Source organism: Marmota flaviventris, chromosome 7 (assembly GCF_047511675.1).
Source record: "Marmota flaviventris isolate mMarFla1 chromosome 7, mMarFla1.hap1, whole genome shotgun sequence".
In the NCBI taxonomy this organism is placed as follows: Eukaryota; Metazoa; Chordata; class Mammalia; order Rodentia; family Sciuridae; genus Marmota; species Marmota flaviventris.
In genome coordinates this window covers 116,325,025-116,349,775 of record NC_092504.1, presented here as the reverse complement: position 1 = coordinate 116,349,775, position 24,751 = coordinate 116,325,025, and the positions used below count along the sequence as shown (strand labels likewise).

Below are 24,751 nucleotides of genomic sequence, written 5' to 3'. Positions count from 1 at the left end.
GTGTAAGGATAGAGGTCTTCTAAAAAAAAAATCTGCTTGTCATATATATATATATATATATATATATATATATATGACAAGCAGATTGTGTGTGTGTGTGTGTGTGTGTATTTTGTTTTGTTTTAAATAAAAGGTTCTTGACTGGTTTGGGTTAGTTTATTGAAAATGGAACCTATTTAGTTTGCTCCTACATAGCCCCTTTTTTTCTAAGGAGCCCAAAGGATCTAAGAAGATGAACTTATGCCAGATGAGATAGGGATCTTGGAAAATGTCCGAGATAGGACAAAAGAGGACCCCCAGATAGATCTGTACAACTATCCTCGACCTAATTAGGTAGAACCAGCACTGACAATAGGAGGACTGGTTCAATTTTAAAAGTGTGTATCTGGAGAAAACCAATCTCAATCTCTTGTTCTATAGGTAAGCTGTGCTAACAGCAATGGGTGATGGATTATGTTCTTAATAAACATGAATTTAGCATAAATACTGCCCTATTTAAAATAATCTCTAAGTGAAGCCAGGGTCCTAAAATTTGTACTATTAGCGTCCCATGGCGAATCCCTCTGTGAATACCAAGCCTGACACAGGGAGGTGGGACACTTTCAGAAAAAAACACTGAGCAGACTTCAGCACGGCCGACATGCTATCGTATTTGGAATGCAAGTGACTTAAGCTTGAGCTATCAAATGTCTGAGCTCTAGTCCAGATAGTTTGGATGGGATGGCTTTGATCCAAAAGATTCCCTTGCTGATTTTAATTAGGTAGAAACCCAACTTAAGACGAGTTCTTCAGTGAAGTGTTAACCGAGGAAGATGGCCTGAAGCACCACTCAGTCCTCAAGAATTTCCCAAGTGCTCTTTTCTGGCTGTGAAAATAGTCTTTCACATCCAGGAAAAATATGGAAGGCTTGTTTAGGGAAAACTCTGCCTAGAAACTGTCAACTTTATATCACTATAAACTATATAGATATGAAAACAAACTGTCTTAATATGATTATATGTGTTTTCTCTTTGGTATGTGCACGTATAGATCTGAGTGTAATCAGAGGACCTCCAGCCTCAGACCAGCCCTTTATTAGACTGTCATGAAGGATAAAGCCTGGAGGGGAGGAAGGGAGAGGAGGAGGGAAGGTGGGTGGGTGCCTTGGCTGCCTGCCCTGCAGAAACCTGCTCACACACACCAGTTGGAATATTGCCTCTTGGCTATGCCCTCTCGCTCCTTCCCTGGAGTGCACAGCTTTTCAATGAGCCTGAGCTATTTCTAGTTCTCCCATCCTGGAGGGAGAAAGGGGCAACCCATATTCAAGTGAGTTAAAGCTATGCTAGGATGGTCCTGTCCTGTCCTGGAATCTGGCTAAATTCAAGGATGAAGAACTAATGGGGGAATCCTGAGACAGAAAGGAAGATGGAGTCAAAAGAGTGGGATTGATCAGTTGTTCATGCATCCATGCACTGAGTAAGCTCTCTATCAGGCCCCGAGTGAGGGTTTGGCAATCCCAAACCAATTCACTTATTTGTGAATTCATTTATTCAATGGATATTTGTTAAATGACCAGAACGTATCAGACAGTATTTTAGGTATTGGGATCCAGCCAAGACAAGGAAGCACTGCTTTCAGGGAGCTCCACTCACAGAGTCCACAGTGTGAAAGACAGACCAGCAGACATACAGGCAGATCTGGGGCAGGGAGCACTTTCAGGAGGAAACTAGAGTTTGATCTAATGGGTGAGCAGGGACCAGGGGAACATCTTTCAACTAGATCTTCCAAACAGACCAAAGGACCAGAATGTGTTTTTTCTAAACACTTGCTCATCACTTATTTCTTCTCAGTACAGAATTCAGGAGTGCAATTTTCTTTTCATTCCTTTTGCAATTTGATAATAATAATATCATATTCTTTCTGAAAAGAAAGTATCTCCTATATACGTAAATGTATAGCATCATCATTTCTGAAATTTGGAAAGAATTTTGAAAGCAATGGACCAGAGAATGTAGAGAAATAATCTTCCACTTTAAAATTATGGCATTCTTTTTTTTTTTTTTTTTTTTTGTACCAGGGATTAAATTCAGGGGAGTTTAACCACTGAGCCACATGCCCAGCCCTTTTAAAGAACATTTTATTTAGAGACAGGGTCTTGCTGAGTTTCTCAGGGCCTCACTAAGTTGCTGAGGCTGGCTTTGAATTTGCAGTCCTTCTGCCTTAGCCTCCCCAGCTGCTGGGATTACAGACAGGTGCCACCATGCCCAGCATGGTATTCATTCTTAATTACAGTTATCCAAGCACCAGATGCTGTTGTGGTGGCGAAGCTAGAAGAACACTTATGTACCATGGGCAGGAGAATCACTTGGCACAGCCCTTATGGAGAGCAACCGGGCACTATCCACTCATAGTAAGGCATCAAACTCCTGAACACGTGTCTCAGAGAGACACATTCAAGGATGCTCACTGCAGTGCTATTTGTAGTCAAAGGTAGGTGGAGGCCATGCCTACTCAATCACCCCCTAGGGAAGTGCCATGCATCTGGTAAAGGCAATAGGTAAGATATTCAAGATGACATGATGAGTGACAATGATAAGAAGCCTCATGAGGTCTTCAGTGGAATACCATGCAGATAAATTACAAGGCACATATGGAGAAGTACTTATGAACTTTATAGGGACATACAAAAACAAGAGGATTCTTATCAAACATTAGAATGGTTGCCTGGGGTGGGTAGAAGAGAAGGGGGAGGAAGTGGAGACAAAGGATAACTAATGAGGGAAGCCTTCCTTGAACCATGTAGATAATAAGCCAAGAACTATGGGATATGAGTGGTCTTTCTGAGGTACTCTAGAAAAGTAGGGACAAAAGGAAGGGGGAGGAATGGTTTGGAAGGGAAGGAAGGAGGGAAGGAAGGAAAGAGGGAAGGAGGGAGGGAAGAAGAAGGGAAGGAAGGAGGGAGGGAGAAAGGGAAGGAAGGAGGGAGGGAAGGAAGGAGAGAGGGATGATAGAAAAAGCAATAGTGGGAGGTAGAGTGGGGTAGGAAGAGCAGCAAGGAAGGAAGAGGTCACCTTACATGTAAGACCTTCTAGAACTTCCCTGCCTTGTCCTAGGATGGAACCTCCCCCGCCACCCCCCCACCCTGCTGCAGAGCAGGGCCATAGAAAATAATTACAATTTGCTAATTGTTGCTAAAGAGACTGTCAAGATTTATAAGACAGATCAGAAATCTTGGGGTTTAGTAATACCAAATAGAGAGGAGAAGGAACTTTGGGAGAAATAAGGAGTAAAGGGTATTGATGAGGGGGTGGAGGAGGGTGCAGAAGGCAGAGGTGAGAGGAAAGGAAAAGGGTTCTTGTGGAATCCACCTGCCTCCCACTCTATTCCAGGTTCATCATCAGGGAGTACGATCACCCCTTCCCTGGCCCTGCTCCTGAACCATGTACTTCACAGAATCAGGCCGTCCAACCCCCAGGGGGCTTTCTAAGCAGCATGTGGGTGTCTCTGCAAAGGAGGAAGTCCCCCCAACCCAGTTTCATACAGAATTTTTCCAGGACCTCAATTGAACAGACAGCTATGAGCACAGCTGGATGAGATCCTCCTTGACATCATAGCGTTTCACCTTTTTATGAGATATAGAATCACCAATAGGAGAAAGATTTTTTCTTTTTCTTTTCTTTCTTTTTTTTTTCTTTTGCTTTTTTTTTTTTTGTATTGGAGTTGACCCAGCGGTGCAACCACAGAGACATATCCCCAGTCTGTTTTATTTTTTATTTTGAGGCAAGGTCTTGCTAAGTTGTTTAGGGCTGTGCTAAGTTGCTGAGAGTGGATTTGAACGTGCGATCCTCCTGCCTCAGCCTCCCAAGTTGCTGGGATCACAGGTTATTGCACTTGTTTAGGAGAAGGATTTTTAACGGCTAATTCTCATGTTTTCTAGCCCAGGAAACTAAGAATCTAGGAGATGCAAAGCCTTAACTTCTGCTTGCCCATAGCACTTCCTAAATCTGGAAGTGGCATATTCTTACTGTGAGAGTTAGTCCTGGGAGGTGGGTGGAGGCAGAGATTTCAATCTGAAGGGAATGAGCAATAGGAAAAGGAAAATGTCCCTGCTTCCAAGATTCTGTTTTAGATAATTATTTTTATGACTTTAAAAAGGGCAGAGACTAAAAATACTTGACATATCAGCACATTCAATCTTAAATTGATTATTTTTCAAGGCTTTCCATACCACACCAAGAATGAATTAAATTTCCATCCCTAGGAACATCTGACAGAAGAAATTTATACCTTACATATCATATAATGAAAAAAAAAGCCCATGAACACAAAATTTTTTCATTTTTTTTTTTGCAGAATTAAAAAAAAAACACTTTCTTTAGAAATATTCCCCGATATCTTTGAATTCAAACATCTTTGGGAAGCTCATTCTTATAATTAAGAAAGTTTTTAAATCTATTTTTTCCACTTCAAGAGGAGTGGAATAGTAATCTCCTAAAATAGTTAACAAAATTCATTTTTATTCTACCTATTTTCTTATTTATGGATTCATTTCTTCCTCTTACGGTAAGCTCAGCAAAGCATTTGTTTTTAATTTTAGGAAGTCACTTAAATAAGGTTCTTTTTTTGTGGCTAAAACTTACATGTTCATTTCTGGCATTTGCTTCTAGTAGAGGCCATTTATTTATTATTGTCTCTGATTAATAGCCTTTTAATTAACAGCTATTAATATAAAATGCAATATTTATCCTCTCATCCAAGAAAACTCATCTATTTTATTTGTAGTTTTTGGCCCCCTGCCATTTTGGTAGCTAGGAAAGAAAAAAATCAATGTATATGTTACAGTCAACCCAGATTTGCTGCATTACATTCTGGAGTGTACCATCTGTATTTGTCTGTATACTCAAGAAAATTATATATTGTTCACCTGGGTAGCAATTTGTGTTCTGGCAAATCTTTATTTGCTCTCAGGGGAACCTATTTAATATAATTACATTTAATTGATATTTGTGGTGGTGGATTAAGGAAAAAGGAACCGTCATTTAATATGCTTCAGGATTTTATGGGGCTTGTATTTCTTGGCTTGGTTTTCAAAATACATGTAACCACACTTTTAAAGCTAGGTACTTAGATACATTCAGTCATTTCTTAAAATAGTGCACCGAAAAGTGTAGAATTAAAAACTTGCACCCATCTGCTGAAACAACGAAGAAAGAAATCTTTCTCCTCTCAAATATCCTCTTCTATAGTCCTGTTGTCTAAAAATTTATGATTAAAATATGTGCCCATGAGTTAGCTGATAATTTGGTTTGCATCCAACCATGTAGGGAAAAAAAAAAAAAAAACCCAACAAACGTTAGTTGCTAGAAGAATGAGCACACTGAATTTTCTACTTTCCTTATAGTCCCAGTCGTGGATTTGTTTTTCTTTGCATGTCAAAAACAATGGAACTTCTGCTTTCTTTGTTGCCTGTTGGTGTGCCACAATTGAATTATTTAACTGGTGGCTGCAGACAATTTGGGGCTGCCATATTCTGTATATGAAACATGGAAAAAACCATATTTAGCACTTATAGGACTATTTTGTTATGAAGTTATTTGTTGATTTTCAAATTCCTTTTAAAATATAAACACTCCTAGTGAGCAATCCACCCACCAGTTAAATAATCAATTTAATTATGTATAAAAATGCAATTGAGGTCAGTTAATGTTAATATATGATAGCCATCATGGACTTTAGATATACTCAGAGCTGGGGACAGAATTAGGTTAGGTCAGCAGCTGGAAAGATTAGAACATTTATGTCTGAGGGTATTAATTTTTCTTGCAATGTGACAAATAATTATTAAATAAGACTCTAGGAGGCACAACATTCCTGCCCCCTGCACCTGAATTTCAAGGAAAGAATAATATATGTAAATAATATATGTAAATGATAAGACCTTGGTGAAGTCAGGATACAAAGTGAGCAAGTAATTTCCCTCGCAGTAATTATCAGGCCCATTTCTCCAATGGAAACATCCAGTAGATTTGTCTTCTTGTTTTTCCCTCTGTACCCACAAAAATGCATGTGAGAGATTTCTATCTAACATCTTAATGGCAACGGTGGGATTTCATTCTTCATTCTTTCCCTAGATTCTAATTGCCAAAAGTTCATGGAACAATGATTCACAAGCCAAGCAATACTGAGTCCCACATTGGAAGACAGCATTGGGCCTCCTGTGTGTAGCAATTGCCAGGGACAAACTGCAAGTGAGATGCTCTAGGTTTCTGTCTCCTTGCCTGTTTGGACTTCAGGTCCCATCACTGTTGAATGAGGGGGACAGACAGATGATCTCTACAAGCCTTTCTCACTTTAAGCCTACTTGGAATCTTATTTGTTTTTAGTTGTCATGTTTTTAGATCTCTAGTTTAATATAGTTTCTACATAAAAAAATGATAATCATCCCATGTTTTGGAGGAAAGACTTCTAGAACAATTTTTTATTAGTTCTTTGTTCTTAGGGGGCAGCCCCCATTTTCCAGGCTGAGGTAATGAAGCATGCACATTCAGTTCTTCCCCACCTCTCACCATCCATTTTCATGGGAAAGAAACATATCGACAGAAATCAAAAGACTAGCCCAAATCACACAGTGGCAGGAACTAGCCTCATTGCCCCAAGTGTGAGGCTTTTTGCCAATCAGCTGTATTGTGGTTCAAGATACCCCTTAACTTACAGTCATGTTACCTCCCCATAAATCCAATGTAAGTTGAAAATACCATAAGTCGAATTTGTTTGGAGTACACCTTTCCTGCTAAACGTCATGATTTCACTGAGTCTACATTAAACATGCTCAGAACACTTCTATTAGCAAAAGGCAAAATTCTCTCAATTTTAAAATAAAATATTGAATATCTTATGTCATTCAATGAATACAGTACTAAATGTAAAAACCAGAATGGTTGTACAGGTATACAGTCACACCATTATAAAATCAAAAAATCCTGAGTTCCACCATTGTAAGTTGGGAGCCATCAAAATTCAACATGGTGCCATTTTATTTGGTGAAAAAGTAATCCTATAAGCAGAATTGTTTGACCCTTGATATTGTTTTTTGAGTTGTTGGATGTTTGAGCTTTTTTTGAGCATTTTTTTTTTTTTTTTTGGTGGGGAGAGGAAGAGAACAAAGAGGGGAAAAAGAAAAGAAAGAGAGAGAGATTACAAGAGACAGAGGCAGAGAGACAAAGAGATGTTTTTCCATTGGAGAAGATGGAGAAAAATCTCCCCTTCTTTGGTGGGAAGAATATTGTCTTTGGAGACAAGAGACTATGGTACATTTCCTGCTACTCTTTCTCTTCCAGAGCTGGTGTCTTCAATAAGAACTCAATGGCCAGGAAATGAGATCTGTGCCAAAGTGTTACTTAAAATTCCCGGGTGGGATGACTTGTTCCTGAAACCATAGAGTGAGGTAGGTTTCGGTATGAGATTCCTGAGCTGCCTTGTCATTTTGCATTAAACCATCAATTTGTTGGCCTGAGATGACAAGCACATGACACATCCAAATAATTTTTCTGTCAAGTCTATTCAGACAAAGAGCAGAGATGAAGTACGAGAAAGCAAATTTGAGAGAGAGCGAGTGTTCTTTCTGATGGATGGAAGGGAACATTTTCTCCCTGTTTTTAATTTAAGGATCTGAAATCGTGGCTCTTCCCTCTGGAAACTGACAAGTTCCCAGGACTGAAATGATGCTGTTTAACATAAAGAAGGGTGAGAGGATGACAAGGGTGTGCACAATCAAAGGCTTCAAAAGCCAAAGGGTTCACAGGCAAGAGAGAGAAATTGACTAAATTTGACAAAATGCAATTTTGAATGAAAACCCTCTCTGTCTGATGTGGACATGGGATTAGCTTCTGTTCTCCTTAGCCCAAACAACCTGCCCTAGGAGTTGGAATCACCTGACTTTGAGTATTAAAAAGGCACAAGGCAGGGAGAGAAATCAAGCTGGGATAGTTTTATGGATCACTGAAACTTTTTTCCCTAGTTGAGAAAATCAGGCAGAGCCTGATAATCCACCCACCAAAATGAAAATCACAATATTATGCTGACCAGAAGATTTTTTAGGAGCACTGAAGAATGTATCTCCGTGGGAAAGGCACAAGGTTCTGAAGTCTCTGTTCTTCCGATTTTTGCTCCAGGGTTGAGGAAGGAACCCAGGGCCTCAAACATGCTAGGTAAGTGCCCTACCACTGAGCTACACCCCTGGGCCCCAGCTCTGTCTTTTATAAGCCAAGGGACCCTGGACAAATTACTGAATCTCTTCTGAGGCTCAGGATCTTCATCTAGAAAAATGATACAACCATGTAGCAGGTGTTTTCTGTGTGGCGGGGGGGGGGGGGGTCAGGTGCCCCAGCCACTCTGCAGCAAGGGCTGCACCCTGGAGACTGCTGTTACATTGAGAGTCCTGCACTTGCTCTTGATTTTTTTGATCCCTTGCATCAAGTGTGAAGTCTTGGGCTGAATAACCAATTGGCACATTTTTGAATCTTGTCCCTGCACAGTAGTTGCCAGGGACCAGGAAGAGCAAAGACTAGCTATTTCAACTTCTGATGTAGAGTTTGGGCAGGCCAAGATATGACAACTGTTCACTACATAGTTACCGATCAGTCAGGAACCTAATTTACCATGTTTAATGTTGGATCACCACTATTGGATATTTAGCACCCTAACCTATTTCCCACAATTCCTAATGTCAGAGTTACCTTAGCAAGTTGCTTCTCCACTCAGGAAATACTCTCTTTTGCAGATGGATTTATACCTCATTTTGGGGGTGGGGGTGGAACTAAAAAGCAAACTGTCCCCTGCAAGGTGCTCCAGGATCTTGGATATCCTGGCAGGAGCAGAGATGAGGTATCTGAAGGGGGTGGGTGGGTGGGGGAGGGCAGTTAATATGAAGTGCAGTCTATAAAATGCACAATTTATTTCTATATATTCATTTGCATCTGGTGCACACACAGCTGTTAAATATATTCCCAAAGAACAGAAACATTATCCATTTCCATAATTTTTGAATTATAGAAATATTTAGTAAAACTGAAAATACAGCAAGCTTTTATAGGCCGTTATACTGATTGAAAGGCCCTGACAACTTCTCATAGTTCACAGTCATGGGAAACAGATGTGCAGATCTCCTTAAGGGAGCAAAGATGTGAAAACATCGTGGGGACCAGAGGGAGATGCTTTCTCTGAGATTTCAGAAGGCTCTGAGACCAAGGAAGCCCCAGGAAGATGGAGGGTGGGGGGGTGGGTAGAGTTTCAGATTGAGCCAAATCATCAATAGGCCCCCTTGTGGGGTAGGCGGTCCCTACCACACATTCTAGACCTTCAAACCCTGACAGATGTGGCCAACCCAATGCTAGCAAACCGCCTTCCCTGCATCGGACCAGAGAGGGGAGGCAGCCGGGATTGTTTCAGGAATGTGACTATTTTTTCAGCAAGCTTTCTGTACTGTGTCACATTTGTGAAAAGAAACACATTTTCCTGATTTGTTTCCTTTGTAAAAAGAAAGGCAAAATGACAAAGAGAGAGACCACATTCACATGGCGTAGTCAGGAGCCAGAAGACATGTTTGAGAGCTGGGCCTACCACTGACTAGCTGTGTGGATCTCACAGCTATTGGGACTGAATTCGCCCGCATCTTAGATCTTTGCCTACCTCATAGGATTAAATTAGAAAAATAAAAAATGTCCCGTAAAACTCAAAGTTATATTCAGTTGTGAAATGTTATTCATAAATGGAAATGTGTCCAGTGATAATTTGAATGTAACTTGGAACATGGTTTCTCCTAAAATTCAAGCTTTGAACTCAATAAACATGCAGAAAAAACAGACTAGATCAATGTATGCATCCATAAACTCCCAAATGGCAGAAAAGCATGGGGCATGCCCAATGAAGATGACAGGATGATCATAATCTATTTTCACCCCCTCCTAAAATCTCAAGGAATAAGCCTACAAGAAGGGAAGGGAAGTAAAAAGATAATAGCAATAAGCGTAGTGTCCAGATATAACTGGATAATTTTTTTAAATGTTTTTTTTTTAATATTTATTTTTTAGTTGTAGTTGGACATGACACCTTTATTTGACTTGTTTATTTTTGTATGTGGTGCTGAGGATCGAACCCAGGGTCTCGCACATGTGAGGCGAGCGCTCTACTGCTGAGCCACAATCCCAGCCCCGATAACTGGATAATTTAAACAAATGCTCATCCATGTTTATTCTTCTAATGTTTCTCCCTATTTCTTGGAGGTGGTCAAGATGGCATGAGCTTTGCCCTTAAGGTTTCTTTCTGTAAGGTCAAGCGGAGGCCAGTAAAGAAGGCCAGGCCTGTAGAAGTTTACAGAGGTAGTGCCTGGAGTCTGAGGTGGGTGAAGGGAAGGGGCATGTGAAGGTTCTGGTGACTCCAACATAGAGAAGGGGATTCCTGAAGACGGAGGAGAGCAGGCCATGGGTCTTACAGAGTGCAGTCAGCTCCCTGAAAATCCGCCAGGAGAAAGCAGAACCTATGAGCATAGCAATTGACAAGAACACAAGACTGGCTACCGCTACAGTTTGAATATGTCCTCCAGGAGTTCGTGTATTGGAAATTCAATCCTCATATTCCTATGTTAATATTGAAGATAGGATCTTTAGGAGGTAATTAGGATTAGGTGGGGTCATGAGGGTGAGGTCCCCATGATAGCTTTAGTGGCTTTATAATAGGAAGAGACATCAGGTAGTACATTGGCTCTGTCTCACCACTTGATGTTCTTCACCATGTTGTGCTGCAGCAAGATGGCCCTCATCAAAAGCTGAGAAGATGCCAGAACCAAGTTCTTGGACTTTTTAGACTCTAGAACCATGAGCTACCTAAATTACTTGTCTGGAGTACTCAGTTATAGCAACAAAAATGGACCAAGACAGTGTTGTGATTTGGATCTGGAGTGTCCCTCAAATCTCCTGTTCAGAGGTGGGATCGGGGGAAGTGATTATATCATGAAGACTCTGATCTTGTCCGTGGGTTAGTCCATTGATGGATGAATGGAGCACTGGAGGTGGAACCTAGTTGGAGGAAGTAGGCCCCTGGGGATATGGCTCAGAAGGGTTTATTTTCTCTCTGGGACCTTCCTCGCTCGCTCGCTCTCTCTTTCTCTGCTATCCGGCTGCCAGGAGCTGAGTAGTTTTCCTCTGCAGTGCCCTGTCACCATGATGTTCTATTTCACCTCAGCCCTCAAAGCGATGGAGCTGTTAGACCACGGACTGAGACCTCTGAAACTCCTCCAAGTTTCTATTGTCAGGCATTTTGATCATAATGGAAAAACAAAAACAAAAACAAAAAACCTGACTAATACAGACAATTCTCTCTCTCTCTCTCTCTCTCTCTCTCTCTCTCTCTCTCCCTCCCTCCCTCCCTCCCTCCCTCCCTCCCTCTCTCTCTCTCTTTCTCTCATCCAGACCTACAATACTGGGTTTGTTTTATACAATCATCAGGAAAGAAATAGTTTTGCATTTCTGGCCACTGATGAAGTTGCAACAAGATCATGTCCGACCTATGGGAGATGGGGGCCGATGCTTTGGACTGAAGAGAGTCACTGCAGGGCAGGAGGGGAGTATCTTCCTGGGGAATGGGAAGGGTTTGAATATGGGGTGCAGGGCCTGTGGGCAGTGCTTTACGGCCTAAGGATACCAGTACAGGGTGGTGGTCACTCAATGCCTTTGGAGAATCCAAAGTGCCTCTGGGGGACCTGCCTTAGTTCAGGGACCAGACATGGGAAGGAACACCTTCCCATGTTACCGAGGGCTCCCCATGCCTCCTGTGGGATACAAGTGGTTTAAAGTCGAGGCCTTTTGCCCATATTTGAGGCCCTATAGAAGCTGCGGGGAACCTCATACCATTTAGGAAGAGGGCGTTTAACATCTGCTATGACTCTGTCTTAATCACTTACACATCCATACAGACCCCATTTGGCTGCTAGAGAGTTGTGGCACTGGATGGTTTAATGAGAGTTGTGACTGGAAACTCAAGTCCATCCCTTGTTTAGCCACCAACCAGCTGAATGACATTGGTTTAGTTCTTAATCTCTCCAGATCTAATTTCTCCACTTTCTGTCAGTGAAGACACCAAGATATAAATTTTCAGAACTATAAAATTTTGAGTGGAAGACTTGTTATATCCTTCTTTCCCCAACCCAACCCATACTATCTTAAAGCAAACACCAAGGTAAGAGCACAAACAGGAGTAACAACACAAACAATTCAAAGGTGGAATAAAGTGTTTCTTTTTAAAACTGTAGTGTCATTCTGGAGGTACCACGAAATACAAGAGAAAAAAAAATCTATAAAGAGAGATTAGAAAAAAGTGAGATTCTATAAAGTAAAATTGTCACTAAGTCTCATAAAATCCAACTCACTCGCTCTGTGAGTACCCAACATGACCATGAAGGCTGGGTGAACCATTTCAGAGGACCCTGTCTTTCGTGCAATGTGGAAATATTCCTTCAAGTGTCAAAATCCAAATTTCTTAGCTTGGGGAAACAATTGGCCTTGGGTAGAAAATGTGATACTCTATGTACAACCTCAGCTTTTGGCTTCTAGAATTACATCACTGTCAGTCATTGCTCCTCACTGCCCCGAAACAGCGGTTTCACACTGCAGAGTTGAACTAGCACATTAAAGCATGGTGCTCTGGATGTTAGGAAAAGCTGTAGTGTTTGAATGTTGCTGCCAAGAGATTTCAAGGTTATATTAAGAGTTCCAGAAGTTTAGAGCTGGGTTATGTAAAACTTAGTGAAGAAATATACCCCTCAAAAATTCTTTTTTTTCCCCCTTTGGCTAATGTTTGATGCTAAAACCATATATACGATGGAATCTGAGTTATTTTTTTCCAGTTGATTTCTGTAAGGTTCTAACAAGCGATTAACTACAGCCACCACCACAGGAGCTGAGCCACTAACCACTGTGTTTTCTGCCTTGCCTCATAGATCTGATACTAGTTGGTTCATTATCTCTGGACCCAGCTCTGGCCTCCCTCTCTCATTTGGCTGCCCCCAGATGGCTGTTTCCTGGTTATGCCCCTGTAGGGGCTCTAGGACCATGGCCTGTTAAGTTCCATGTCCCATTCTTGCCAGGACTCAAATCCTCAAATCCACCATTTCAGTGGTGCCGTTTGTGATTTTCTTGGTTTTGGGTTTTAAAAAGCTAGGTATTATCTACAAATGAAAGAAGAATCATCACCTTGGAATCTGGGAACAGGGCATTTGTTTTATGGTGAATTGTCGAACAGCTCATTCTCCATGGCTGCGGTCTTAGAGAAGAAATCAGGAGCAGAATCTTTGCTTCAGTTATACACTTCTTGGTTATATCAACCATATTTCTTTCATTCATTTGTTAATTGGCCGGGAAACTCAGTAATCAAGAAAAATATTTTAATGAAGTATTTTTGAAAAATAAAATGAATGCCAGAAATCTCTGATAAAATATCACAAGTTGTGATAAAGAAGAGTTGGGTGTCATCATTCTTTCTCCTACCTGGCACTATATGGCCTGGCACAGGGTTCCGATCTATCTTCTTCTGACATCAAATGTATGTTTTTTCTCCAACACCAAATACTATAGTTTCTCCCCCCAAATTCTCCAATATAAATATGTAATTTAATTCTGACCCCATGGATGTAAAGCTCAGTCCCACAAGACGTCCCTTACTTCAGATGCCATCTACAAAAGGGATGCCTGGGCTATTCACATTTATGTCTACCAACTATCAGCTCAGGGATTCCCCTGACCCCCTCCTCAGGTTCTTGAATTCTCCAGACTCTTCTTTTTATTGGTTTATTATGAAAGTTGCCACTCAGGAACAGACAAATGTAAGAGATACAAAATTTGAGGTTTAGGGATGGGGTTTAGTGCAGAGTTTCCAACTTAACTGATGCTGACAGCACCTCCATGTGACCACTAACCTGGAAGATCCCTGGGACCCATTCTATAGAGCTTTTTATGGACATTTTATTATGAAACCATGATTGATCAAATTATTGGCCATTGGTAATTGAATTCAATTTCTAAGCCCTCTTTCCTCCCTGGAGGTCTAGAGATGAGACTCAAAGTTCCAACTCTAACCACACAGTTGCTTCCTCTATCCTGAAACTGTTTATAAATCTACCTTATTAGGATAGACTCAAGTATGGTTAAAAGGGGCTCATTATGAATAACCCTATAATTAAAGATATTCTCATCACTCAGGGAATCCCGAAGGTTTTAGGAGCTCTGTGCCAGGAAATAGGAACAAAGACCAAATACCTAGTGTTCATGATATATATGTTGTATTTAAAATGTTGATTTTTTTATCATGAATTTTCCCACTAATTTTGATTTTTTAAAATAACGCATGGACATTATTTATTTTGATTAGTGAGTTTTTTGGCATGTGCTTGAATTTGGTCCCTGAGGTTAGTGCTTCATTGACCTCCCGCTAGACCCAGCCCAGCTTCTCAGCCCTTCATCTTTGAGAGCTGGAAGTCCCAGACAGAAGTAGTGATGGCAAGACCCTTAACATAAGCCGTATCCTTGCCACATTAATTGAGTGACTGTTATGGTTTGAATATTAGGTGTCCCCCAAAAGCTTATGTGTAAGACAATGAGAGAAGGTTTAGAGACAAAATGATTGGGTTAGAAGCCTTAACCTAATTGATCTGTTAATTCCGTAATATGAGTGGTGACAGTAGGTAGGTAGAATGTGGCCAGAGGGGGTGGGTCAATGGGGGCATGCTCTTAGGGTTTATATTTTGTCCATGAGGTAAAAAGCTCTCTCTCTGCTTCCTACTGCCATGTCACTAGATGCTTTCCTCCTCCACACTCTTCGGCCATGATGTTCTGCTTTCACCTCGGTTCCCAAGGAATGGGGCTGGCTGACTATGGATTGAGTCCTCTGAAACCATGAGCCACCAAATAAACTTTTCTCCCTCCAATGGTTCTTGTCAGTTTTTTTTTTTTTTTTTTTTAATCACAGCAGCAATACAGTTGACTAAAAAGTGACCACATTATGATATAGGGATTTGTTAAGTTTACCTCTATAAATCTGTGCAAATCAGTGGACTCAATGAACAGGGTGGCTATCTAACAGCTGGGTTCATAAAAAGAAAGGGGGAGGGATGAAATCTTTCCAGTGTCAGGTGGTGGGGGATGTTGAGCAGCACACTTGGGGTCAAGTGGCCACCTCCTTTATACCCATCCCTAGAGCTCTCTGGGTCATCTGGTTACCCAAGGAAGTAAGTTCCAATCAGTGCAGCCAAGAAGGCTTTGGCTGAAATTCTTTTTGGGTCTTGATTTCCCTTTCTATACAAATATAAGATTTTTGGTTAGCCATTTAAAATTTTATTTTTACAACAACAAATATTTATGGCTTGGTTTTGTTTTTCCCAAACAATGTGGAGCTACTCAGTGATTTTCTGAAAATTAGTTGAAAAAAATGTACATTTTTATTAGTAATGATGGAAAATTTGGAAAAACAGAAAAACACTAAGAAAAAAACTTAAAAAATACATCACCATTCTATTTCTAGAGATAACTGCTATTGATATTTTGGTGTATTTAATCCACACATACATGCATACACACACACACAGAGTATATAAAATACAGACTGATTTTGATAATCTTTACCAATTTGGGGCAAGTGATTAGAAAAGTCAAAGTGAAGAATATCTTCATTCACTCAGAGTCTTTTTAGGAAGGAAAGTTCTATGTTGAAGTTGTCTTCACAATTGCTAAGCTATGCATTTTTATCTCCATTTTACACAGGACAAATCAAATTTGGATGGTTTGAGTGGCTTTCCTAAGGTTCCCAATGAATAAGTAACAAGGTAGGATAAGAGCCCAAATCCATCACAGGAAGAGCCTCGGTCACCTGCAATCCATCACACCCGATAGGAAAGGTGTCTGGCAATGAAAGCTGTTCTCCACACACAGGTCAATACATTTTTACTAAAATTAAATATATTCTGGGTCTTTGAGAATTCAAATAGAGATAAAGTCTATAAAATATTTAAAAGGGTTTGTTTTTCTCTTCTATTTCTAGAGAATGTCCTTCCTGGGCAGACTTAAGTCGAGATTTTGGCAAAAATGGTTGGATGGAATTTTTTTTTTTCTGAATGGAAGAAAGGCCATTGTTTAATTGAATTTGGAAAGCACATACCTAACATCAATACTGATTGGCAGAGATTAAGCAAAACCTTCTTTCTAGTTAGAAACTGCAATTGAAAATGTGTTGCTGAAAATGGAATAAAAAATTAGTACTTTGATAGTCTCCAGCGTTCAGGTACCATGCAGGTTCTTATGTTAGGTATTTTATTCATGCATTCTAAGGCAGTGATCTTGCAGTTGCTGTACCATGTACCAACTATAAAAAGAGGACAACGTGTGCCAAAATATATCATTTGTTGGCAGAAACCCATTGGGACTCTTTTAGGAATTCCATTACAATATGCTTGAATGCTTGGGTAAATTCTACCACTTAGGGAGAATCTACATTCGGGAAAAGACAACATTCTGTAGTCCAAACTGAAGTACTTGAGCTTGCAGAGGGCATTTTGTGAACAGTTCTTATCATTCTCCAACATTTTTAAAAAGACAGAAAATTCAGTCAATGTTGTGGTTTGAATGTCCCCTCTAAAATTCTTTTTGAAATACAATTGCTATTGTAACAGTGTTAGGTGGGACCTATAAGAGGTGATTAGGACATCAAGCACAGCCTTCAGGAATAAATTAAGGCCTTAATAGAAGGAGTGGGCTAATAATCTTGGGAGTGGGCTCCTGATAAAAGGAGGATTTCTCCTACGTGTTCTCTGGTGCATGCTCACATTCCTTCCACCCTGTTGTAGCAGAACAAGAAGTCCCTCACAGATGTAGCTCTTTGACTTCTGACTTGCCAGTTTCCAGATTCATGAGCCCAATAAAATTCTGTTGTTTGTAATTTGCTCAGTCTGTGGTGGTCTGTTATTGCAGCAGAACACAGACGGATACAGTCATGATAGTGAAAAGAACAGAGTAAGATGGTCCTGGCTTGGGGAAGGGGTGGTTCTGAGTTAACTTCTTCCTCTCTATGTCTTGACCCCATCAGTAAAACCAAGATATAAAACTGTCTCCTGCCTTCACAACTCCTGTCCTCATTGGTGCATTTGGAGAGGACAGGATTTCTCCTTGAGAACACAGTGAATTCCTAAGAATAATGGCGTGATGCTCTCTTCATCTCTGCTTTTCCCTGTAACAAGGTCAGGATACCCACGCAGGGAGGTGTGGAGGTAGGCATTGATTTGCCCTCCTCTCTGCTCCAGAGTCTGCTCAGAGTGCAATCACAGGTGGAAGAGGCAGGCTGGTTGGCACTAATCTACTTAGCCACGAATAACTTTGCCCATGTCCCAGTTTCTTCTTCTGCAAATTGGAACTAATATTTACCTTGTAGCTCAAAGGGATTTAGTCAGGCCTAATGAGATCAGTTGTGTAGCGGATTTGGCGTTGTTGGGTGGACGGCATTACATAAATACACCGTCATTTTCATTAGGATTATTTTCATCATAATTTTATGCTAAACACAGCTGTGGCAACATATGTTTTAAAGATTTACATAAACATTCCTAAATTTGTGAAACCTGATTCGTTTTTGCCCAATTTGGCTAAATTTGCCATCGTTTTGAAAATTCTGAAGGCAAGCCTTTCAGAGCCTCTCCCTGTGGCAAAGGCTTATATGCTGACAAGCGCAATTTTGTTTTGTAAGCTCTTTAAACACAGCAAAATTGTCCAAGGTGGTGGCCTGGTAATTTGGAGGTGGGGCTTCCTCACAGGAACTGGGCTAGGAACTGACATTCACAAAAGTCAAACTTAAGGTCATTCCAAATCCTGCTTACATCCAACACAAAATCTTGATTCCTGGAAAAATCACATAAATTGAAAAGGCTTAAGTCTTTTTTTTTTTTTTTTATTTGGTTTGTGTGATTTAACTTGAAGATCAAATCACGGCCAGGCCTGTAGCAGTTCCCAATTTGGCTGTGAGCCACTTGTATTTGGGGCCACATTAATAACTGTGCACTTCACCTTTCTCCAGGATTAAGCATATGGTGACCCAGCTGCGCAATTCACATGACCCAAAACATTGAATCAATTGTGCTCAGAGTCGCTTGCCTGAAACCAGCCTTAGGCAAGGTTATAGCAGCAGGAAAAAAAAAAAGAAAGAAAGAAAAGAAAAAAACTCAAGCATTTGCTGGCTTGTTCCCCAAAGGCTGATGGTCTTCAAGGGCTTTGAGTGGCAGGACCCCAACTCCTGTGTTTCTTTTGCTATAATTCAGATAAATAACCAGATAAATCAGGGGCCCATCAGAAAACTGCATATTTTGGCCTTTTCCAATGTGCTCATAGTTGAATAAGCTCAGTGCTGAGGCAGTGACTAATTAGGTTGACAATGACTAATTAGGTTCACAGTTCTACTGTTGAGTCTTTATTTTCCTCACACAAACTTGTTCTCATTCTCAAACACATTGCATAAATCAGTGATTCTACATGTTATCTCCAGTTGCCTCAGAGTTGTAAATTTTAAAAATATTTTATTCAGTTTATTTAAAGAACAAATATATATCCCAGAGTGCTTTGAGGAAGAAAGGTTTTCAAGCCAAATAATAATAGTTTGGCATAAAGTAATGGTAATGATGTCTGGGTTTAAAGTGTTTATCTTAATTGAGGTTTCAGGGAGCCCCTTGGGTAATGGACACCCTTTAAGAAACATAATTGGGAAGGTAAAGGTGACATAATCTTTCCAGGAAGCAAAATGAAGGAGATATTTTGTTTTTCTCCATAAAACAACAAAACAAAACAAAATTTTATAAGCCAAAGCTCTTGAAGCCTTACAAAACCAGTACCTCTGTGGATTGAGGGCACAGTCGGGAATGTTGAATTTAACAAATTTCCAAGTGATTCTGTTGGGGTTGGTCCTTATGATTGCAATTTGAGAATAACATCTTTTTTCCAAACAAATTCTCAACAAGAATAACCAGAAATCAGTTTCTCCACGAAGAGGCCAACTGCGTTGTTCTTAGAGAGCTATCCTCCACACTCTCCCTTTGCTGTCTTCCTCTTGCCAAGAGCAGGGAGCAGGCAGAGAGAGGTGAGATAAGTCGTGCAGTTGTCCAGGAAACAGGCCAACAGGAGCCACCGCCATTTTGGCCTTTGTGTGGCATGAAGCCTTTCATATGGTGGTAGCCTGAATAATGCCCCTCTCCCCATCCCCAGATAAACTTAAGTCCTACTCTCTGGAACCTGTGCAAATGTTATATTAAACGATCACAGATGAGATTAAGGATTTTGAGTTGGGGACATTATCTTGGATTATTTAAGTGGTTCCAGTGAAATCACAGTGTTCCTTATAGGAGGGAGTTCGTGAAGCAGGAGGGTCAAAGAAAAGAAGTTACAAGGCAACGTAATGACCAATGTAGGGAGGAGGGAGAAGGAGATTTGAAGATGCTACATGCTACACTGCTGGATTTGAAATTGGGCCATGAGCCAAGTTACGCAGACAGCCTCTAGAAATTAGAATAAGTAAGGAAATAAATTGTCCCTTGAGCCTCCAGAAGGAACACAGCCCTGCTGACCCATTTTTGACTTCTGACCTCAACATCTGTAAAAGAATAAATTTGTACTGTTAATGCTGTCAAGTTTGTGGTAATGTCCTTTAGCAGCAATGGTAAACTGGATGTGGGAGCAAAACCACCTTTAGGTCCAGTCATTCAGTAGAAGGGCTCATAAGATGAAGAAGAATTATTACACTCATGGTCATGGCTTATTACAGCAAAATAATATAGGTTAAAATTAGTCAAGGGAAAAGACACACAGGTATTCACCATCAATCAGATTTGCTAGTTAAACTATTTAATCAAACTGGTACAGTGTGGCCCAAGGTCTGAGAGAGACTAAATAAATAAATAAATAAATGAAGCCCTCCTACTACTGCTCTTCTTGCATATCTTCTATTTAGACATCTATTAAAATGCTCATGGTAACAGTAGTGCCTACCTCACAGGGTTGAGAGTCTCCATCAAGATATGATGTTTAGAAATACCTTTAAACTATGAAGTATAATGATGTTGATGAGGAGGACCAATTCAGAGTGACAAATTAAATGAACAAGGAATTGAGACTTGGAAGGCTTTCTGTGCCATTAAGTACCCGGGAATCCTTGGGTGTTTGCTTAACCTCAGGCTTCAGCCTGTAAACAGAGGTATTGTCCTTAGACTGGTGCTTCTCCACGGGGCTGTACAGTCATCGTCTGTTAGCCAGAAAGGGTGCAATACCCATAGCTTATGGAAAATTTGGTTTATCCACCATGTGTGAATATTATCAGAAGAAAAGGCGAAACTGCCAGCCCAGAGGCTTGGCAATTTATCTGCTTTGCTGTAAGAGATCTCTCTATTATGCTCTCAGTGTATCATAGAATGATTTCAGCCCAAACCACCTCAATCTAAATCAATCTTCCCACCTCCCTCCCTCCTTCCCTCCTCCCTTCCTTCTTTCCTTCCTTCCTTCCTTCTTTACTCTTTGCAATTCTGGGGATTGAACCCAGGGGTGCGCTACCACTGAGCTACATCTTTACCCCTTTTTATCTTGAGACAGGATCTTGCTGAATTGCTAAGGCTAGCCTCAAACTTGATCTTCCTGCCTCAGCCTCCTGAGTCATGGAAGGTGTGTGCCACCATGCCCAGCATTTAAGATTGTACTGATGGCACAATGAATTTGAGAAATAGAAATTGCATTGAATTCTACTTTTCTAAGTTCATATATTTTTGTTTTAGCAATAGATTTCTTCCTGTCCTCAAATTTTCATGAGACTTCACTGTAGTTTGTTTTTGACTTATAAATGCTTTGCCTGGCTCTACTTACCTTGTTTATGAATTTATTTGTCTTTGCTCTGGGGTATTTTATCTTCTACTTATCTTAATTATCTTTTTAAAATAAATTTATAATGTATTGGCCTCAACTTTCAATTTTATTCTTTCTATATTAACATCATGTATTTCAGACAAAGCCAAGAGAGAATTAAAATATTCAATCTAGATAATCTACAGCTGTGGAAATGTCCAACATTTCCACAGCTGTGAAAGTGTAGTGACATTTCAGTTGCTCAAAAATCCATTTCTGTTTGATTAGCTATGTGTGTGTGTGTGTGTATGTGTGTGTGTGAGTGTGTGTGTGTGTAGGTATATCTGATTTTCAGGAAATTCATGCAACTTCAAATTCAAGCACTAAATGTAGAATATAATTATCTACCAAGAAGATAGGAAATAGGTCCAGTGTTTTTAGTACAGGTCCTCTTGGCTAAATAGCCATTATGTTTTTTATTATACACAACATCTCTTAGAAGAGCTACCCACTTCCCCTGTCCCTCCACCCCCATAGTCCTTCTGTTTTCTGCCTGTTAATGTCCTTTTAATGCTCATTTAATGCTTTTGTTTGCTTTAAGAGGATCTGATTGTGTTAGCTCTATAGAAATGAGGGGCCAATAAGAGAATGAATTCATGTAAAATACAATTTAAGATGAAAGTTCATTTAAATGTTCATTAACAACAACAACGAAATATATAGGCTGCTTCTTTGTTAGACTCTGAACACAAGTGGCCAGAACTCAGAGGTGAACTAGAAATGGGTTTTCAGCTTTAGGGAACTCACACCTAGAGAAGCCACACAGAAATAAATACAACACACTGAGAATGAGGTGAGGGAACCCCTTCCCTGTGAACATGGGCAAAGTAATTATCCTCTGGTCCATCTCAAGCTCTGTGCCATGTGTTCCTTGAAAGCAGGAACTGTGCCTTTTATTTAGATGCCTACAAATTTCTGTACAATTTATTACATGCAGTAATTCCTCAGTAATGGCTGCTGATTAAGTGTACAAAGCATGGTGAGAGCAACGAGGAGCAAATGACTGCTGTACCCGAGGAGCTGGGATAAGGCCTCCCATAGAAGGTGGCATTTGAGCCTCTCAGGGTGAACAGGAGGAGGGGGTGGGTAGGCATTTCAGGTGGAGGAACAGAAGACCACGTCACAGAGCTAAGAAAGAGCATAAAGGATCAGGCTGGCAGGCTGCATGGCTCATGCTGGGGTGTCACTAGCTGAGGCTGAGACAAACTTTTGGGGTGAGACATCAGGGCCTACTTGAAGATTAGATTGAGGCATCAGGGAGACCCTTTTCTGAAAATTTTGTGACTTAATCCAAGTAACAAATTTAATCAACATTTATGTAAAAATGTTAACTTGATAAATATTTTTTCCTGTGATTCAAAATATTTCTGGAGATTGTTGATGTCATCCATTACTGTGGTTTGTGGCTTTCATTAACATGCCAGTTAAATAATTAAATAATCACACAATGTTTTTCTTTATTTTCCTTCCTTCCTTTCCTTCCTTCCTTCCTTCCTTCCTTCCTTCCTTCCTTCCTTCCTTCCTTCCTTCCTCCTTCCTTCCTTCCTTCCTTCCTTCCTTCCTTCCTTCCTTCCTTCCTTCCTTCCTTCCTTCCTTCCTTCCTTCCTTTCGATTGAACCCAGGTGCACGTACCCACTAAATCACTTCCCAGCCCATTGTATTTAGAGGCAGGGTATCACTGAGTTACTTAGGGCCTTGCTAAGTTGCTGAGGCTGGCTTTGAACTCATGATCCCCCTGCCTCCTGAGCCAATGGGATTATAGGCGTGCTGGCTTAATCAAATAAATTTAAAATTACAGTAGGATAGCCAAATTACACTATCAGGGATTTTGGAAAAAATCGGACTTAGTCTGAAATCAAAGGAAAAATAGAATTAGACAAAGAGGAGAGGGAAAAGTGGTCCCAGAAGAGAGAAGAGAGTCAGGAAAAAGGGATGTAGTAACAAAATCCTCAAAACACTTCAAATAGGTCAACAGAGAACGGCTGCTTATGTGAATGCAAAATCCCTTAGGAAAGTTGAATTTCAGATCCTGTTGAAAGTTAGGGGAAATTATTTTAGACAAAAATAATTTTAGGGTCTCTCCAAACTATGGAGAGACAACACTAGATAGGTTTAGTTGTGAGACTGTTACACTTGAGGAAGGAAAGAGATGGTAAGAAACTGACCAAGAAAGGAGAGATGAAGGCATGGAATGAAGATGCATTTGCAAAGTAGAGTCAATAAGACCAGTGAATAATTGGATGGTGGACAGAAGAGAGAAAGAGCACCCTTGGACGACTTGGAGTCATCCAAGACAGACAGGGTGGTATCAGACCAGACAATATTCTGCACAAATGAGTATGTTTAAAGTGTTAAGCGTTGTATGTCTGTTGATAGAAAACAATCTCCGATTTTGAATTCTAGAAGGGCATCTCTGGCCTTGACTAGCTCCTTCATCATGCCCGTTTTTTTTTGCCTCCGCAAAGGAGAAGCAGGGACTTGGGTGTCTGGAGATAAACGGGTCAGAGGTTGTAATCGGTGGTGCATTTAGAGCTTTCCAGAGTCAAATGACTGCATGTGGCCAACCTCTGGGTCCTGCCAGGACCCAGGAAGATTGTTCCAGGCTTTGGTGTTCAACAGCAAACTGAAAACAAGTCCCACAACTTCTCATGGCAACAGTAGGACCAAGAAAACTTGGATTCATTTTGAGCCACTGTGTAAAAATGAAAAGCATGTGGACTTTCAACGTGTTTAAAATATTTAAAATCTATTACAGGCCAAACTGCAGAAGCTTATGAAGTGGTATACAGGCAGTTATTAGAGATTCTGAACAAGGCTGACTGATCACCTGCCAATGCCATCATGGTTTCCTCTGGTCCCACACTGCGCTCCAGGCAGCAGCTCTGTTCTGAAGACTTGGGCAAACTGGCTTGGAGAATGCTTCCTTCAGAATCAGCCAAATACACTTTATGCTAAATGAACTTCCCATGAAACTGCACAAAGACATTTTAATGGAATTCTGCATGCACAGAACTCAATGTAATGAGATGTAAAATTCACAATATAGTATGTTTAGATAACAGTGCAACTTTGATTTGTGTGTCTTTTATTGATCTCACCCTGGTCATAGCCAGATGTAGCTGACATGAACTATTTTACAGTCGAGTTTCTTGGAGATAGAAGTAGTGTTTGACATAAATTCAAAAGCATCTGGGGTCCCTTACATTTGTTCTCATTGGTTTTGATTTCTTGCTATTAATTTGTCTTCATCTTTAAGTTCCTTAAAATGCCCTTCATTCTTTGGATTTTTCTACACTCTCTGATTTCTGTTTTCCTTTTTCTTGCCCAGCATGATATATTGCTACTTTTCTCCCCCATAACTCACCTAAACACAGGTAAATGGGTGAGGGAGAAGTTTCTTTTTTTCTTTTAATTATAGGTTCTAAATTTACTTGTTTAAGTATTTAGAAAGGCAATTAGAATTAGAAACTATAAACCTAGAAATTTAGGATAATTGATTTGAAGATATTCGGGAAGAAGTAAACAGGAAAAAGTGTGAAGCTAGAGAACTTAATCACCTCCTTCTATTATGGAAGGCACCAGAAAATATCAACTATTAAGGTTTCTACGAGTTACATTATAGTCTGACTTACAGATGTAATATGCCTTATAGATTTCTATAAATGAACATCAGTAACTGAGATTTCAGTGATGCTACAAATTTTGTTCTGAGTTTTCAGGTTTTAGCTGTTTGTGAAGATAGGCATAGACTCATTAATATTAATAACAACCCTCCTACTGACTGTGGGAAGTGAGATATTTCAGTC

General features: G+C 40.3%; 1 long non-coding RNA gene across 1 annotated transcript in view; it reads left to right on the top strand.

Moving 5' to 3' along the window:
- Positions 1-24,012, top strand: part of LOC114084134 (uncharacterized) — a 32,278-nt gene extending 8,266 nt beyond the window's left edge. Inside the window, exons 5-8 of the long non-coding RNA XR_011708153.1 lie at positions 7,317-7,423; positions 7,997-8,186; positions 15,786-15,953; positions 23,701-24,012. This is a non-coding gene — a long non-coding RNA (uncharacterized lncRNA). The remainder of the gene's footprint in view (positions 1-7,316; positions 7,424-7,996; positions 8,187-15,785; positions 15,954-23,700) is intronic.
- The last annotated feature ends 739 nt before the right edge of the window (positions 24,013-24,751 follow it).